The following is a 20,369-nucleotide window of genomic DNA, read 5'->3' as shown; positions in this document are numbered from 1 at the left end:
CCTTCCTAGGGGTAGATTTCATCTCACTTCCTGTTGTCTCCTTCCATTTGCAAGTAGGAGTCGTTTGTAAGTTAGATGTTTGAAAGTAGGGTCCTGCCCTATATACTCAGCAGAAATTTGGGCCTTAGGTGTTGCTGTGGCCACAACACTGTAAGCCCTCACAGGGCCCTGCTGTGAAATATTAGATCAAGAATTGTAATTACATGCCCCTGTTGAACAGGAGCTGAAAAATTAGGCCTTAGGCACTGGTGCTGGTGCCACAACACTGCAACCCCTCACAGACACTCTAGTTGGAACGCAGGAACGAGCCCTGCTGCAAAGTATTGCATCAAAAATTGTAATTACACACCCCTGTTAGACAGGGGCAGGAAAATTGGGCCTTAGGCACTGGTGCTGGTGCCACAACACTGCAACCCCTCACAGACACTCTAGTTGGAATGCAGGAACGAGCCCTGCTGCAAAGTATTGCATCAAAAATTGTAATTACACGCCCCTGTTAGACAGGGGCAGAAAAATTGGGCCTTAGGCACTGGTGCTGGTGCCACAACACTGCAACCCCTCACAGACACTCTAGTTGGAATGCAGGAACGAGCCCTGCTGCAAAGTATTGCATCAAAAATTGTAATTACATGCCCCTGTTAGACAGGGGCAGAAAAATTGGGCCTTAGGCACTGGTGCTGGTGCCACAACACTGCAACCCCTCACAGACACTCTAGTTGGAATGCAGGAACGAGCCCTGCTGCAAAGTATTACATCAAAAATTGTAATTACACGCCCCTGTTAAACAGGGGCTAAAAAATTGTGCCTTAGGCACTGGTGGTGGCGCCCAGAACCAAAAATGTTCTTACAAGCTATCAGCGTGATGATTGAGGAGGAAGAGGATAATTACTCAGGGATAGTCACTCAGCATCAGCATAGGCAGTCTTTGAAGGGATCTGAGATTTCAAAAAAAATTATTCGGTTACATCAGCATCAGGTGCTTGGTAGCTGGTGGTGATCCAAGACTGATTCATTTTTATGAAGGTCAGCCGATCGACCGAGTCGGTGGACAGACGCACCCTGTGATCGGTTACCACGCCTCCAGCAGCACTGAATGTGCGTTCCGAAAGAACGCTGGATGCAGGACAGGCCAGTAGCTCAATTGCATACTGTGCAAGCTCTGGCCAGTGATCCATCCTCAAGACCCAGTAACCCAGAGGATTTTCGGTGGGAAAGGTGTCCAAGTCTGATCTTGCCCCTAGGTATTCCTGCACCATGTAAAACAGACGCTGGCGATGGTTGCTGGAACCGATCATACCTTGGGGCTGCGGACCAAAAAATTGTCTGAACGCATCGGTCAGACGGCCACCTTCTCCACCGCTCCTTCTTTGACTGACCGAAGCCTCAGCAACACGTTGTCCAGAAACAGGAGTTTGTAACCTCCCAGTCTCTGGGAACGCATTGCACAGACCTTTCTGCAAGGCCTCCCGAAGATGTTTCATCCTCTGCTCCCTCTGCGATGGCAAGATAAGGTCCGCAACCTTACCCTTGTAACGTGGATCAAGGAGGGTTGCCAGCCAGTATTGGTCCTTCTCCTTGATACCACGAATACGAGGATCCTTACGCAGGCTTTGCAGGATCAGGGAGGCCATGCAGCGTAGGTTTGCTGAGGCATTCGGTCCGGAGTCCTCTGGGTCACTAAGGACGACAACGTCCGCAGCCACCTCCTCCCAGCCACGTACAAGTCCATGTGTTTCTTGGGACTGATCCCTTAAAGACTGCTGCTGATGCTGAGTGCCAAGCTCCACCTCCATACTGACACAATCTTCCTCCTCCTCCTCCTCCTCCTCGTCCTCTTCCTGTGTGATCGGCGGGCACGCAGGAACACTGTCTGGATAAAGGGGGCCTTGAGAGCTAAGGAAGTCCTCCTCTTCCTGCCTCTGTTCTGCCTCAAGTGCCCTGTCCATTATTCCACGCAGCGTGTGCTCCAACAGGTGGACAAGGGGGACAGTGTCACTGATGCATGCACTGTCACTGCTCACCATCCTCGTGGCCTCATCAAATGGTGGCAGGACAGTGCATGCATCTCTGATCATGGCCCACTGGCGTGGGGAAAAAAATCAAGCTCCCCTGACCCTGTCCTGGTGCTATAGTCGCACAGGTACTCATTGATGGCCCTCTGCTGTGTGTGCAGCCGCTGCAGCATGGCCAACGTTGAGTTCCACCTGGTGGGCATGTCACAGATTAGGCGGTTCTTGGGCAGGTTAAACTCCTTTTGGAGGTCCGCCAGCTGAGCACTGGCATTATATGACTGGCGGAAATGCACACAGACTTTCCTGGCCTGCCTCAGGACATCCTGTAAGCCCGGGTACCTGCCCAAGAACCGCTGCACCACCAAGTTAAGGACGTGAGCCAAACGGGGCACATGGGTCATTTGTCCCTGTCGGAGGGCAGAGAGGAGGTTGGTGCCATTGTCGCAAACCACCATTCCTGCCTTAAGTTGCCGTGGCATCAACCGCCTCTGAACCTGCCCCTGCAGAGCTGACAGAATCTCTGCCTCGGTGTGTCTCCTGTCCCCCAAGCACACCAGCTCAAGCACCGCATGGCATCTTTTGGCCTGCGTACTTGCGTAGCCCCTTAAACGGCTACGGAGCACCGTTGGTTCCGAGGACAAAGCACAGGAAGAGGCCATGGAGGAAGAAGAAGAGAAGGGGGTGGAGGAGAGAGGTGTGTCACAATCAGCATTTTGGAGGCGTGGTGGCGGAACAACCTCCAACACTACTGCACCTTGTCCTGCATCCTTCCCAGCTGCCAGCAGAGTCACCCAATGCGCCGTGAAACTTAGGTAACGTCCCTGTCCATGCCTGCTGGACCATGAGTCAGCGGTAATATGCACCTTACCGCTGACCGCCCTGTCCAGCGAGGCATGGACATTGCCTTCCACATGCCGGTAGAGAGCCGGAATCGCCTTCCGTGAGAAAAAGTGGCGTTTGGGTACCTGCCACTGAGGAACCGCACATTCCACAAACTCACGGAAGGGGGCAGAGTCTACCAACTGAAAAGGCAGCAGTTGAAGTGCTAGCAATTTTGCCAAGCTAGCATTCAACCGCTGGGCATGTGGATGGCTGGGAGCAAACTTCTTTCGGCGGTGCAGCAGCTGGGGCAGGGAAATTTGCCTGGTACAATCTGACGTCGGTGTACCAAAAGCAGATTGGCTGTGACACACCTAATTCTACACCTTCATTCCTCTCACTGCAGGTCTCAGAGAGGACTGGAGGTCTAGTGGGGTTGGAAATCTCAGCTGATGAGGAGCAAGGAGAGATCCTCTTTGTTCTTTGGTGTGGGTCTTTTAGATACGCTTGCCAACGAACTGCATGGCAGGTCAACATATGTCTGGTCAAGCATGTGGTACCCAAGCTGGAGATGTTTTGGCCATGTGAGATACGCTTGAGACATATGTTGCAAATAGCAGCGGTGCGATCTGATGCACTCGTCTCAAAAAAGGCCCACACCAAAGAACTTTTTGAATAACGCGCAGAGACTGCAGCGCCCTGCACATGTGGAGCTTTGGGGTGTGATGCAGTCAATGTGCTGCCCTTAGGCTGGCCCCTGGAGGGCATCCTGCCTCGTTGGTGATGTGCCGCCTCCTCCTCCTCCTCCTCCTCCTCTCTCCTATCAGGCACCCACGTTGAGTCAGTGACCTCATCATCCCCTCCCTCCTCATCACTGGAGCAAACCTGGCAGTATGCTGCAGCAGGGGGAGCATGACTGCCAGATTGCTGTCCTTCTTGGGCACCCCCTCTGTCCGTGCTCATGTTACTGCCTTCATCAAGCTCAGTATCATCATCAGAGCCTTCCAAACGCTGGGCATCCTCCTGGAGCATGTACCCAACACTGTGGTCAAACAGTTCGAGGGAATCCTCAGGAGGACATGGTGGAGCTAGGGAAGGAGTCACTGATGACATTGAGCTGAGGGAAGAGGCCGCTGCTTTGCCAGACAAAGCACCCTGGGCATGGGTGAGAGAGGATGAGGAGGATGAGGACGGCTTGGTCATCCACTCGACCAAGTCTTCCGCATGTTGCGGCTCAACACGGCCAGCTGCCGAAAAAAAGGCCAAGCGTGTCCCATGGCCACGTGCTGATGAGTATGCACCATCTCCACGACCAGCACTAGACACAGAGCCTGCTTGCCCTCTCTTATTGGCTTGTGACTGTCTGTCTCTCCTTCTTGGCCTTCCAGACATACTAATGGCCTGTAGCTGCACTAAGCTGGGATAGAACACCAGTAATTTTCTTCAGGTAGCTTTATATACTGTAACCAGACAAGCCTGCCTGTCAGTAGGAAGATAACAGGAACGGATCTAGCTGAACACTGTGAGCAGGACGCACTGTACTAAATGTAAATAGTCTAGCTGCCTGACCGTGGTACTAATAGGATCAAATAGAACACCAGTAATTTTCTTCAGGTAGCTTTATATACTGTAACCAGACAAGCCTGCCTGTCAGTAGGAAGATAACAGGAACGGATCTAGCTGAACACTGTGAGCAGGACGCACTGTACTAAATGTAAATAGTCTAGCTGCCTGACCGTGGTACTAATAGGATCAAATAGAACACCAGTAATTTTCTTCAGGTAGCTTTATATACTGTAACCAGACAAGCCTGCCTGTCAGTAGGAAGATAACAGGAACGGATCTAGCTGAACACTGTGAGCAGGACGCACTGTACTAAATGTAAATAGTCTAGCTGCCTGACCGTGGTACTAATAGGATCAAATAGAACACCAGTAATTTTCTTCAGGTAGCTTTATATACTGTAACCAGACAAGCCTGCCTGTCAGTAGGAAGATAACAGGAACGGATCTAGCTGAACACTGTGAGCAGGACGCACTGTACTAAATGTAAATAGTCTAGCTGCCTGACCGTGGTACTAATAGGATCAAATAGAACACCAGTAATTTTCTTCAGGTAGCTTTATATACTGTAACCAGACAAGCCTGCCTGTCAGTAGGAAGATAACAGGAACGGATCTAGCTGAACACTGTGAGCAGGACGCACTGCACTAAATGTAAATAGTCTAGAATTTAACAGGAACGGATGTAGCTGAACACTGTGAGCAGGACGCACTGCACTAAATGTAAAAAGTCTAGAAGATAACAGGAACGGATCTAGCTGAACACTGTGAGCAGGACGCACTGCACTAAATGTAAATAGTCTAGAAGATAACAGGAACGGATCTAGCTGAACACTGTGAGCAGGACGCACTGCACTAAATGTAAATAGTCTAGAAGATAACAGGAACGGATCTAGCTAAACTGAATACAGTGTATATATATATATATGCAACACCTGGGATGCATATATATACACAATACACTGTAAGTGCAGCTAACTGACTGACTGTTCTGCCTAATCTATCTAACTCAAATCAAATGACACTGTCTGTCTCTCTCTCTCTCTCAATGAACGCCTGAACACACACTACACAGGGCCGCCGTGTAGGCGGCCTTATATAGTGTGGGGCGTGTACTAAATCCCCTGAGCCATAATTGGCCAAAGCCTCCTTGGCTTTGGCCAATTACGGCTCTCTGTTCAGGCGGCGCTGTGATTGGCCAAGCATGCGGGTCATAGTGCATGCTTGGCCAATCATCAGCAAGCAATGCACTGCGATGCCGCAGTGAATTATGGGCCGTGACGCGCCACACGAATTTGGCGCGAACGGCCCATATCGTTCGCAATTCGGCGAACGGGCGAACAGCCGATGTTCGAGTCGAACATGGGTTCGACTCGAACACGAAGCTCATCCCTACTCATCAGACCAGAGAATCTTATTTCTCACCATCTTGGAGTCCTTCAGGTGTTTTTTAGCAAACTCCATGCGGGCTTTCATGTGTCTTGCATTGAGGAGAGGCTTCCGTCGGGCCACTCTGCCATAAAGCCCCGACTGGTGGAGGGCTGCAGTGATGGTTGACTTTCTACAACTTTCTCCCTTCTCCCGACTGCATCTCTGGAGCTCAGCCACAGTGATCTTTGGGTTCTTCTTTACCTCTCTCACCAAGGATCTTCTCCCCCGATAGCTCAGTTTGGCCGCATGGCCAGCTCTAGGAAGGGTTCTGGTCATCCCAGGCATCTTCCATTTAAGGATTATGGAGGCCACTGTGCTCTTAGGAACCTTAATACCGCGTACACATGGGCGGACTTTTCGACCGGACTGGTCCGACAGACTTTCTAGCGGACTTCCAACGGACTTTTTAATGAACGGACATGCCTAAACACGATCACATCAAAGTCCGACGGATTCCTACGTGATGACGTACACCGGACTAAAATAAGGAAGTTGATAGCCAGTAGCCAATAGCTTCCCTAGCGTCGGTTTTTGTCCATCGGACTAGCATACAGACAAGCAGATTTTTGGGTCTGGCGGAATTACGACGTAAAGATTTGAAGCATGTTCCAAATCTAAAGTCCGTCAGATTTGCGACTGGAAAAGTCTGCTGAAGGTCCGGTGAAGCCCACAAACGGCCTCCGTCGGACCAGTCCGGTCTAAAAGTCTGACCGTGTGTACGCTGCATAACCTTAAGTACAGCAGAAATTTTTTTGTAACCTTGGCTAGATCTGTGCCTTGCCACAATTCTGTCTCTGAGCTCTTCAGGCAGTTCCTTTCACCTAATGATTCTCATTTGCTCTGACATGCACTGTGATCTGTAAGGTCTTATATAGATGGGTGTGTGGCTTTCCTAATCAAGTCCAATCAGTATAATCAAACACAGCTGGACTCAAATGAAGGTGTAGAACCATCTCAAAGATGATCAGAAGAAATGGACAGGACCTGAGTTAAATATATGAGTGTCACAGCAAAGGGTCTGAATACTTAGGACCATGTGATATCTCAGTTTTTCTTTTTTAATAAATCTGCAAAAATGTCAACAATTCTGTGCTTTTCTGTCAATATGGGGTGCTGTGTGTACATTAATGAGGAAAAAAATGAACTTAAATGATTTTAGCAAATGGCTGCAATATAGCAAAGAGTGAAAAATTTAAGGGGGTCTGAATACTTTCCGTCCCCACTGCATAAGTGGTTCATATAGTGAACTTGGTGTTGAGTTATTCACTTTAAGGTCATCACAGAGGACAAGGGGGCACTCTTTACGTCTAGAGGAAAAGAGATTTCATCTTAAAATTTGGAAAGGTTTCTTCACAGTAAGAACTGTGAAGATGTGGAATAGACTCCCTCCAGAGGTGGTTCTGGACAGCTCAGTAGATTGATTTAAAAAAAGCCTGGATACTTTCCTAAATGTACAGAATATAATGCATTGCATGAATCTATCTTTGGTCACCGCTGTCACCCCCTATTCAGGTGCCGACCCCTTTTCGGGAGCTGGGCCCCTGAATTACAGTGGCAGGGTATTTTTTGGAAGCACCTGATTAGAGCCAGCATTGTGTTAGGAAAGCAAATGAATATTCGCTTTCCTAACACTGAATGGCCTCTCAGCCAATCAGGTGCTTGGGTCTGTTACCTGTCACCTGATTGGCTGAAATGAGAGGCGCTATGATTGGATGCCACCTATCAGGCATCCAATCATAGCAGAGGATGGGAAGAGAGGACGGGAGAAGACATCGAGGAGTGTGGAGGACATTGCCGTGAACCGCTGCCCCACCGAGGCAAGGTAAGTGCCGGGCGGGCAGGGGATGTACACTGGCAGCATTTGATGGGCACAGTAGCGGCAATTGATAGGCACACTGGTAGCAATTGGTGGGCACAGTAGCGGCAATTAATGGGCACACTGGCAGCAGTTGATGGGCACAGTAGCGGCAGTTGATGGGCACACTGGCAGCAATTGATGGGCACAGTAGCGGCAGTTGATGAGCAGACTGGCAGCATTTGATGGGCACACTGGCAGAAATTGATGGGCACAGTAGTGGCAATTGATGAGCACACTGGCAGCAATTGATGGGCACAGTAGTGACAATTGATGGGCACAGTGTCAGCAATTGATGGGCACAGTGTCCGCAATTAATGGGTTCAGTAGCTGCTTTTGATGGCACAGTGGCTGCAATTTATGTGTACAGTGGCTGCGTTTGATGGGAACAGTGGCTGAATTTTATGGCACAGTGGTGGCGTTTGATGGGCAAAGTGGTGGCGTTTGATGGGCACAGTGGCTGCATTTGATTCTTTTTTTTTTTTCAGTCTGCGCCCCCCCAAAAATTTTGAGCACCAGCCGCCACTGGTGAAGGAGGAATTGATGAAACAATGTTCCCTATATAAGTGGACATTGTATCTATAACTATTTAATGTACAAAGAAGCAATATTTTCTATGCTATTTTAAGGCAAAGGAATTAGGTGCAAGGACATATAATTTACAGGGTTTTCTTTTAGTTTTTAATACTTCTTAAATCATTTAATTATAGTAACCAACATTTTCTAAATAGAGCACTATTACTCCTATACATTATTTATGTTTATGTTTTTTATATTTACGTACAGGCAGTGAATAGCTTACAACATGTCATCTTCTGAGGAAACGTCGCAGACTGTAAGACACCTGCGAGAGATATTAGTAGCCATATTTGAGAAGAATGTGGATGGATTGTGTGACAAGCTGGACTCCCTCCATCTCCTATCTCTGGAGGAATACATGGATCTCCAGTATGATGAGGATCCCCGTGTGAGAACTGAAAGGATAATCAATATTATACTTCAGAAGGGGGAACCAGCCATGGAGAAACTCCTAGATCATCTCAATAATATGATTCACAGTTTCCCAGAGTTGTCTAGTTTATCTCAGCACCTTGTAGAAGGTGAGTATATTCCTGTAGCTCATTGACAGTCACCACAACACAAATATATTTTTTCAGCTTGAATTAAACAAAGAGGCCAGAGATGCTGGCTGACATTAACCTAATATGGCCATGGCCATATTTGGTCAATGACGGACATCTCCCAGTCAAAAGCGTAATGTAAACAAAGGGTGCAGTGATTAGCTGGTTGTTAAAGAAGGGGGTTGGGAAGCTGGCCGCTGTGTCCTTAACAACCAATGAGTCATTAGCTGACAGCTGAATAAAAAAATACATTGCTGGCAATAAAAAAAGTGAAGAAACAATTGGCGTGGTGTCCCCCCCCCCCAACATCCATATCAGACCCTTATTTGAGCATGCAGCCCTGCAGGACAGGAAAGAGGGCCCCCCTGTCCTCAACCATACCAGGCAACATGCTCTCAACATGGGGGTGAGTGCTTTGCCCCCCACACCCCAAAGCACCTTGTCCCCGTGTTGATGGGGACAGGGGCCTCATCCCCACAACCCTGAACTGTGGTTGTGGGGGTCTACGGGCAGGGGGCTTATCGGAATCTGAAGCCCCTTCTACCAAGGGGGCCCCCGGATCCCACCCCCGCTATGTGAAAAATGGGGTACATTGTACCACTACCCATTCACCAAAAAAGTGGCAAAAATAAATAAAAACACAGACAGTTTTTGACAATTCCATTATTAAAAAATAAAAACCATTGTCCGCTGATGTAAATTCATCATCAATCAGGATGCCTGCCACACTGCCGGACCTGAAGAAAAAAAAATGCTCCACCGAATGCCTCCTCAACAAGGACTGGTATGGACTGGGGGGCTCCACTCATTTTTATTTTTTATTTTTATTGTATTGTATTGTATTCTATTGTATTGCTGCGGCAGGTTCTATACACAGTACAGATGTGCCACTTTACAGGCAGACTGAGGGGACCCCCAGGCACTATATTTAACCACTTAAGCCCCGGACCATTTTGCTGGCCAAAGACCAGAGCACTTTTTGCGATTCGGCACTGCGTCGCTTTAACTGACAATTGCGCAGTCGTGCGACGTGGCTCCCAAACAAAATTGACGTCCTTTTTTTCCCCACAAATAGAGCTTTCTTTTGGTGGTATTTGATCACCTATAATAAATAGCCCCAAAAAATATATAAAAAAAAAAGTTTTTTTCCTCAGTGTAGGCCAATACGTATTCTTCTACATATTTTTGGAAAAAAAAAATCGCAATAAGCGTTTATTGATTGGTTTGCGCAAAAGTTATAGCGTCTACAAAATAGGGTATAGTTTTATGGCATTTTTACTAATATTTTTTTTTTTACTAGTAATGGCGGCGATCAGCGATTTTTATCATGACAGCGACATTATGGTGGACACATTGGACAATTTTGACGCATTTTTGGGACCATTGGCATTAATACAGCGATCAATGCTAAAAAATTGCATTGATTACTGTAAAAATGTCACTAGCAGTGAAGGGGTTAACCACTAGGTGGCGCTGTAGAAGTTAAGTGTGTCCTAGGGAGTGATTCTAACTGTGGGGGGATGGGCTGTGTGTGACACCACACTGATCATCGCTCCCGATGACAGTGTCACTAGGCAGAACAGGGAGATGCTTGTTTACATTAGCATCTCCCCGTTCTTCCTCACCGTGAGACGATCGCGGGTATCCCTGCGGACATTGGGTCCTCGGGACCCGCAATAACGGTCACAGAGCTCCCGGCGGGCGCGCCCGCGAGCAGCCTCTTGAAGGGCAATGTACAGGTACGTTAATCTGGCTGTACGTGAACTTCTGCCGCAGTATATGTGCGTAAGGTGGTCGGGAAGCAGTTAAAGGAATTTTTCATTTTTATTAGTGCACTTTAAGCATTATTAAAATCACTGCTCCTGCAAAAACTATCTTTTTTTTTAAAAATATATTCTGGAGTTCTGGTGGGAACCGAACAGAGGGGTGTTTGGCCCATCTCTAGTGGTCAGTGATGAGGTGTCCCTTATGTTTGTGCTCAGAGGAGAAGTGTTCCCTTATATCGGTGGCCAATAAAAAAGTACCTCCTTATGTTGGTGTAAAGTGGTGGAGTTCCACCTTGCAGTGTTGCCCAGATGAGATATGACCCCTTACATTGGTGGTCAATGGGTAGTTTCTTCTTATGTTGGTGCTCATTGGTGAAATTCCCCCTTGACTTGGCGCTCAGTGGTAAGATTCTCCCTTACACTGGTGTTCAGTGGCCAGTTCAATTGTTCATTAAATTAAATTAGTATCATTCTTATATTATTATATATTAAATCAATTTGCAGAACCAACGTTAAGTAGTGCATTTATTTGTTTGAAGTGCAGCCTCTGTTACTTTTGTTTAGCTATGAAATTATTCTATATATTGTATATCAGGATAAAATTATGAGAGCTGCCATTGTTTATTTATTCTGAATGCACAAGCTTCAGGAATGTCATCATCATCCTTCCTTTTCTTGGATACAAGTATGCTTATTCCATGTCAGTGAGCTAGTAATGATGAAAAAGTAGGTATAAGAAATAGTGGCAGAGGGGTGCGGGACACAGCACATCACCGATTGGGTTAAAGAGCCAATGACACATGAAAAGGCAGCAATTGCAGCCGATCAAGATGTAAACATACTTGCCAGTTATCGGCATTCCTTTCCTCACACTTTCACAGCATGAGGAGAGGAGAGAGCCGGTAACCAGCTAGTGTGAAAGGGGATATCTACATTAATTATCAGGGCACTCATCATCAGTGTCCCGATGATCAGTGCAGCCCCAACAGTGTCCACCAGTGCAACCTATCAGTGCCCATCAGTGCTGCCTATTAGTGCCCATTAGTGCCGCATATCAGTGCAGCCTCATCAGTGCCTTCTCAGCAGTAACCACCAGTGCCACCTCATCAGTGCCCATCAGTGCCGCCTCCTCAGTGCCTCCTCATCAGTGCCCACCAGTGCCTCTTCATCAGTGCCCACTGGTGCCTCCTCATTAGTGCCGCCCATCAGTGCCACCTCATCAGCACACATCAGCAAAGGAGAAAAATTACCTGTCTGCAAAATGTTGTAACAGAAACTAAGGAAAACTTTTTTATAAATTGTTGGTCTTTTTTGTTTGTTTAGAAAAAAAATCAAATCCCAGTAGTGATTAAATACCACCAAAAGAAAGCTCTATTTGTGTAAAAAAAATTATAAAAGTGTCATATGGGTACAGCGTTGCATAACTGCGCAATTGTCATTCAAAATGTGACAGTACTGAAAGCCTGGGCAGGAAGGGGGTAAAAGTGCCCAGTAGGCAAGTGATTAAAGGGTAAGAGTATACATTTTAAAATTTTCTAGATCTTCCCAGCGATGGATTTAGAAAAGGCTGATTTTAAAACTGTCATTTTAGGAAACAGTGTTGCTGAAATATCTACTTATTGTTTATCTACAGACAAGAAAAACTCTTTCCAGGAACTTGTGGAAAAACTAGACATGAAAAATCACTTGACTTCAAAAGTGACTTTGAGTGACATCCTGAGCATTGGGTCTGAGAGCCTGACAGAAGATCAACCTCACAATATAAAAGATATTCCATGGCACGTCTTGAGGAACCTCATGGCTTTGAAAAGGATCTCCCGAAATACCCAACTGAAGAAAAATTCAACAAGTTCAGTTAATATTGATGTCTTTGATATGTTTAATGCTGAAATGGATACATCAACCACAGTTCACCCCTTGGATGTCCTGTGTGTTCTCCTCCATTGTTCAGACAGTTTTCTGCAACAAGAGATTGTAACCAAAATGTCCATGTGTCAGTTTGCTGTTCCTCTACTACTTCCCCCTGCTGGTGAGCAGTCACACTGCACCCTCATGTAGTGGGCAATGAGGGGCATTGTGAAGAAGTGGAGACCCCAATCATTAGTGGACAGTAAAGGGTTCAGAGAAGAACATGTGGTTACAATTCCAATGCCGATCTACTCTTTTGTCAGATTAGGGGTAAATAAACTGTCCAAATCTAAAATTCTCAACCAGATTCTAAATTCAGATCAGCAACATCACAATTTTTTCATCCACCATGATATGGATGGAGGGAACATTGAAAGGAAGATATCTGATGGACTGGTGGAAATGTCCTGGTATTTTCCTTGTGGTAGCTCAGATGTTTTCCCAGAGCCAATCGCAGTAACCAACCTACGAGGAGGCCTGGAGACCAACTGGAACCAGTTCATCTTCCTGACTCAAGTTTCCTCTGCTGTGTTCATATTTATTGAGAATATTTCTGAGGATCAATTCAAACTACTATCAACCTGTAAAAACACCAAAGCTCAGTATTATTTCATTATTACTCCAGGATCAGGCAAATATATTAACCAAGAAATGCAAACATTCTTAAGACAGTTAATGGAAACATTAAAGGTTAGTAGAGATCAAATACTAGTTAAAAGGGACAATTCAAATGATGCAAATTTTGTGAAAAACATCCAAGACCTCCTTGGAAGCTTATTAAGAAAAGAATTCCAAAAGCTGTCACTAGAGAGTATGAAAAAGAACACAGATGGGCTCCAGGTGGATGTAGATGAGAACTTTCCTGAATGTCAGAAAGCAAGAACATGTGCAGGTAACATTACATCTGAAATAAAAGATGTTGAAGAATATAAAAGGAAAATGCTGGGACTTCAGGGAGATTTATGGAAGCAACTATCAAAGGTAGAAAAAGAACTTTGCAGAATGACAAAGCAAGGGGAAATGGGTACAGAAGAATATCAGTCTCAGTTAAAAGAGCAACGCATTGCACTGCATCAGGAGCAACATCAGCATGATTTGACTGATCCTATGATGTTGTTTATTACTGCAATCACCACTCTGTCTCAGGTAGAGAAACATTATTTTCTAAAGTGGATGAAATTAGAACTTGATTCGACTGCAAGAAAGAATCTGTCTTCCTTACAGGTGGAATACAAAGAAAGAAGTAGATCAGATAATCCAGAGGAACTCAAGCAGGTAGACCAAAAAATCTCAGACAGTTCTTTAGGAATTGAACATTTCCTACGTGAATTAGGACAGTTTTATGAAGCTGAATGTTCTATGGTTATAGAAAAATTGATTGAAGCAGACAGAGCACAGTTTACAGGACTTCCAGGGATTGCTGCTGACCTTCTATTAGAAGGATTTCCATTAGAGCTGATTGATGGAGATGCCTCCAACATTCCATTGAAATGGATAACTGATGTCCTAACTGAGCTGGATAACAAGACAGGAGGACAATGTAAAATAAGAGTAATCACAGTGCTGGGAGTGCAGAGTACTGGAAAATCTACCCTTCTGAACACCATGTTTGGTCTCCAGTTCCCGGTGGCAAGTGGAAGATGTACACGAGGAGCCTTCATGACTCTTCTTAATGTGGAAGAGAACTTCCAGGAAGAGCTGGGCTGTCAGTTTATTCTTGTGATTGACACCGAGGGGCTAAAAGCTCCAGAGTTGACCTCTTTGGAGGACAGTTATGAACATGACAATGAACTGGCCACACTAGTAGTTGGGCTGAGTGATATCACCATAGTCAATATGGCCATGGAAAACACCACAGAAATGAAGGATATTTTACAGATAGTGGTCCATGCTTTTCTTCGGATGAAAGAAGTAGGAAAGAAACCCAACTGCCAGTTTGTACATCAAAATGTGAGTGACGTGTCTGCTCATGAAAAGAACATGAGAGACAGGAAGAAACTTCTAGAACAGCTGGATGAAATGACCAGAGCAGCTGCAAACATGGAGAAGAAAGGTGGAATCACATCTTTTCAAGATGTACTGGATTACGATCTGGATAAACACAGTTGGTACATTCCAGGTCTGTGGCAGGGGGTTCCTCCAATGGCCCCAGTGAACTCTGGTTACAGCGAAAATGTCCATAAGCTAAAGCAGCATTTGTTTGAATTCATGAAAACCCATAATGCATCCTGCAACATTAGTGACTTTATCACATGGATAGAATGCCTATGGAGGGCAGTAAAACATGAAAACTTCATTTTTAGTTTTCGGAACAGTCTGGTAGCTGAAGCTTATAACAAATTGTCTATGCAGTTTTTTCAGTGGGAATGGGAATTTTCCAAAAATGTCTACAGCTTTGTTATCAGAGCAGAAAATATTATAAAAAATCAGTCACCTGAGAGTCTGGATACAGAAACGTATGAAGAATACAGGAGAGGACTTCAATTGCTGGTGTCTGAGGAGGAAAGCAAAATGATGGATTTGTTAGAAAAATATTATGACAGTAAGTCTGAAAATGTTCATCTTTTAGAACGATATCGGGAAGAGTTTAGAATGAGTGTTCAGTTCCTAAGAAAAGATTTAGAAAGAAATGCTCTAAATAAATATAGAGAGGCGATTTCTATCCAGAAAGGAAAGTTTGAGATCCAGAAGATCCAGAATCAATATCAGAAGCTCATAGAAGAAAAAATCAGTGACCTTCTAAAAGATAGTAGAAAGGACTCAATACTAAAGGATGAGGAAATACAACGGGAATTTGAGTCCATGTGGGAGAAAACACTGACAGATTTACAGATAAAGAAATTAGTTAGACGTAATGTTGATCAATCAATTCTACAACAATTGAGACAAGACCTGAGCAGTAAAGGATCTGCTGCACATGAAAAATTAAAGAACATTAAAAATCTACCAAGTTATGGAGAGCGAACTTTTAAAATGGATAAAAAGTATATGGGTCGCTCGTGGCGTAATTGTGTCAAACAGATAGTGGGCCAACAAAGTGACAAACCTGAAATGGTGGAGAAATTTGCAGTCTCACTAATAAAAAAGTGTAAAATGTTTGTAAAAGAAAAAGCTGATACCTCAGAGGATTATGACAACACTCACTGCAAAGAATTACTATACATGATCAATGAACAACTTAAAAGTAGCAATCTACCACTTTCAGAAAAATTTGAGCTAGACATCAAACTTATGATTCTTGGAAATGCTGCCCAAATATTTCAAAAGATGCATGACACATTTATCAATAATAATGACCCAACCGCCTATCTAGCGAGCTTAAAGCCTCAATATTTATCAACATTTCTCAGTTTGTTTCAAAAGAAAGATGAAAGTCAGAACAGAGCCAGACAATTCTGTGAACGATGTCTCAAACCAGCAATCACTGACTATGTCTTCAAACACCTTGGGGAAAAGATAGTGGATGACATCTTAAACGGCTCCGATCATATCATCTTCAGCAGCAGAAGTTTTTTTCAGTTTAACATACTAGAGAAATTATTGGAAGAAATGTCATTTCAAAAATTTGTAAAATACATTGATTCATATGAGACATTTTCAAAATCATGGATATTAAGTTACATCTCAAAAAAATACAAGAGTTCCACAACTATGGACAATTTATGGAAAAATATTCTGACCTCCATCATGATGAAAATTCAAACTATACTTAAAGTGAAAGCTTGCCTAGAAAGTCCTAATATACCATCCTTTTTAGAAAATGTCTGTGTAATGTTACAAAAGGAACTGGTAATACCACAGAATGAGATGAAAGTGATCATTTTCCAAAACACGGCTGCAGTTGGGCAGTTTTCATCTTGCATTCAACGCTTCCTCACAGAAACAGAGCAACAAATTCTAGCAGAACTGAGATCTTTGAAAATTGAGTCTGTGCTTTCCAGAGTTGCATTGATTCCTCAGGATGAGTTGTTCAGGAAGGTAATTGGATGTGGCAAGCAGTGTCCATTCTGTGGTGTCCCCTGTGAGGCAGGTGGTGGTTACCATAAGCAGCACTTTGCATCTATCCATAAATCCACAGGACTGAATCGATGGAAATTTGTGGATAATAAGACTTTGGATACGGACATCTGTTCCACTCTGGTTATATCTGAATGTAGCTTTGAATGTCCTGAAACTAAATGGAAATCTCGCCCATACAAAGAGTATCGTAGATATTTTCCAGATTGGGCCATTCAGCCTGACCCCACTGTTGAGTCCTCAGCTTACTGGAAATACATATTCGTACAGTTTAATTCTAAGTTTGCAAAAAAATACAGAGCAAAACCAGCTAAACTTCCAAGAAACTGGCGGAAAATTACCAAAGATCAAGCTCTTGTCAGTCTAAAGAAAGTATTCAATGTGAACTAGCAACCATGTTTTTGGACTGTTACTGTTAATCAGTGAAAAACTGTAGCTGCACTGTATTACGTAACACAAGGAAACTGGATGATCAACCTTGTCTCGTCTTTCAACTCCTTCTGGAGGTGCTTACAATTATTATGCTGGATATTTGAATGCTTACTTAAAATATATAAAGCTTCTGTAGGTGCGCCCTTTGACATTTTTGGTATGAAATATTTTTTAACTGAATGTGCTTCAAGTGCAGTGACTTATCATGGACATATTTTTAATTTTACACCTCCTAAGCTGCACACTGATTCCTGTGAAATGGAACTGATTTTGTTCATCTTCAGTGTGAGAGACATCACTGCCCTGCAGCTAATATATAACTCACGTGGATCAATTTAAATTTGCACATTTTTATCTTCAAAGCGTTCTTTGCATATTGCTGGTTGGCAGTGTTGATGACTGGATCAGCATGCTTATACCTACATTTGCTACAAATCTGGACTCATGTGGAAATGGCAAAGTGTTTTCCTGGTCAGCCAGTTCAATAATTGGACTAGTAAAGTGGTTCAAAAGAACTACTTATTTGATCATATTCTTGCAGACATGAAGAGGATTCCTGCCTACCTGGAAGCAGGAAGTGGAGGGCTCCATGGAGTGTAGAGCGGGGAAGATGTCACATGTTGCGGGACACTCAGGGGGCATGGCTAAGCATTTCAAGGCCTCCCAGCCTCTTTGTCAAGCCTTCCCCTACACTTTAGGACCAATTAATTATACAAGAATGGGACTACAAGGCGCAGCATTGGCAAATGCGTAAACAGCTGCAAAACAATCATTGAAGGCACTTGGAGCATTAAACCGGTGTGTGGGTGATGGGAAAGCACTAAAAAATGTATTAAATGTTCACATGTGAGTTGCCATTTTCAAAACAAATATTAATATTTACTACACTCAAATTGCACCCTCTACTGTCCTTATCTATTACGTGTAGAGATTTTCTTAGTCTCCTGGGGGTGCTGGATAGAGGTGTTCTGGAGCCAGCTAGAGTTAACCTCTGATGTACCAATTTGGAATTATGTGGACTTTTTTGATGAGTTTCCACATATATTCACACAGACATAAATGAATTCACACTACACTTCTTGCACCATATTATCATTTCTTGCGTTTATGTATTGTGTGGAGAGAAGCTGCAAAGCATGCAGGGAATCCAAAAAGTTGTGGAAAGTGATGGCCAAAAGAAAGGCAGAACTCACAACATGAAAGGAGTTTTTTCAAGTAATAAACTCATATTGGATTGTCAAAAATAACTATTGTTTGTATTGTTATAACAATGCTCATGTTAAAAAAAAAAAATCAAAGTGTATACTGTGATCAATTTATTTATTTAATGAAATGTACTTTACCACTTCACTTCTGCTGCTTGAAAATTAGCAACATTTTGTCCTATGAAAATAATATCAGGGTCACCTTTGCTGAATCATCAGTGTATGGTATTTCAAATACTCACTCATTGCCAATTGCTGGCAAAATTTTTATTGATTTATTTGTATTGAGCGATGACATTTTTTCTGCAAAAATATTCTGAACCTTATGCCCTGTACAGACGACCGGTTTTGCCGTCGGTATAAACACTGAAGGTTTTTCCGACGGAGTTCCGACGGAATTCCGCTCAAGCTGTCTTGCATACACACGGTCACACCAAAGTCTGACCGTCCAGAACGCGGTGACATACAACACGTACGACGGGACTAGAAAAGGGAAGTTCAATAGCCAGTAGCCAATAGCTTCTGTCTCGTACTTGCTTCAGAGCATGCGTCGTTTTTGGTACGTCGGAACAGTATACAGATGAGCGGGTTTCCCAATAGTAATTAGTTCAGTCGGAAAAATTTAGAACATGTTCTCTATCCAAGTCCGTCTGAATTTTCAATGGAAAAAGTCCGATGGGGCATACGCGCGGTCGGAATATATGATGAAAAGCTCCCATCTGACTTTTTTCTGACGGACATTCCGCTCGTGTGTATGCGGCATTAGAATTATAGCTATAGTACATATAGGGATAGAGGTTAAAATGCACCTGTGCTCAGACAACGAACATATAAAATGTATTGTTTACATATTATTAACAAACAGAAAAAGAGCTTTAAATAAGACATCCATGACCTTTCTAGCTGCTTCTACCTGTACTGTGGAGTAATTCATCCTCCAAAAAAACTTTGCACTTGGTCTTATTTGGTTTTGAACACCTTATAGTACCTGCTGTGTGTTTTATGTTAGAGGGCTAGCAGAATGCCAAGATCTCTTCTCCATAGAGATATCAAAGAGAGCCAGGCTTTGATTTCAGTTGCCATGTTAAAAAAATAAATATTAAATTTTAACACATAAAAAGTAAATATTAGCACATAACTCCAGGTAAAACTTAAAAATCCACCCTTTGCTCTTTTAATCTAAGGGTAGTGGATTAAGGTGTAAATATGAACCACATTCCTTGCTCCAGCAGTCTGGCAGCTTTGACTGGCTCCAGTTTCACTCCAGCCTCCTAAATATACAATGCCGGGTTAATGCCAATGTATTGTATATGATGACACTAAGGCTTCGCCCACAGACAGGAGCTTCGGACAGAGAAGAGTGTCGGAGTCGGCTGGATCAGGGTATAAACTAAGCAAAACAGCCTCTACTGATGGGGAACTGCAAGAGTAGATTTTTTTTTCTGGAATCGGGCTTTAAGTATGAATTTCTCCACAATGTCTATAGCTACAGCACCCAAGAGAGGGGCAACAATACCAAAATATGGAAAATAATTTAGGTTTTTGCATTCACAACAGATTTTCATTATTACTGTGACAATGAAATGTATCTTTTTAATAGTCAGCTGAGAATATTCTGTAGATTCTCTTAGCAATAAAAATTATTTTACTTGTTTTTTCTTGATCTCTTTGTAATGCCAAACATTAATAAATGTCATTGATTATTACTTTCACTTTTTTGTATTAGACAGTAGGATCAATAACACTGTCTGAGTAAAGTCTTTACTGTGCAAAATTGTATCTTAATATTTAGCAGCACACTGAAGAACATTGCACAAAAGGGCTCGTTTACATTAGCAGCCAGGGGGCAGTATGAGTAGGTGGTGACCAGCAGTTTTACTGCCCCCAATGACCCACTTAAAGAAGCACATGCAGCCACTTAGGGCTGTACACAGGCTGTGCTTCACAGGGACATCAAAAATTAAACAGCATGTCACATTTGGTGGGGGGGGGGGGGGGGTACTTGAGCCAAACACGACCCTTTCAACCAGTTCCAGAAATTTGGGCTGCACACACCCAAAAAAAAAATGTCATTGCATGTCCAGTCTCTCTGCCCTGCTGCTGGGACCCCCTCTCCCAGTATATAGCAATGTTGGGCTTTGATTAATCAAATCCAAAATTGCTGAGTACTAAGAAAAGGTGTTGGCAGCTGCAGCTGTCAAACAAGCAGTCTGAATCAGTGTTTATAGACACTGCCCAGATG

At 43.9% G+C, this 20,369-nt stretch overlaps 1 pseudogene; it reads left to right on the top strand.

The window, feature by feature from the left end:
- LOC141148323 (up-regulator of cell proliferation-like) overlaps positions 1-19,833 on the top strand; it is a 37,862-nt pseudogene extending 18,029 nt beyond the window's left edge.
- The last annotated feature ends 536 nt before the right edge of the window (positions 19,834-20,369 follow it).

The sequence above is a fragment of the Aquarana catesbeiana genome, linkage group LG06 (genome assembly GCF_042186555.1).
Source record: "Aquarana catesbeiana isolate 2022-GZ linkage group LG06, ASM4218655v1, whole genome shotgun sequence".
Lineage (NCBI taxonomy): Eukaryota > Metazoa > Chordata > Amphibia > Anura > Ranidae > Aquarana > Aquarana catesbeiana.
The sequence above is the reverse complement of the archived record's forward strand: the minus strand, read 5'-3'. Positions and strand labels throughout refer to the sequence as shown.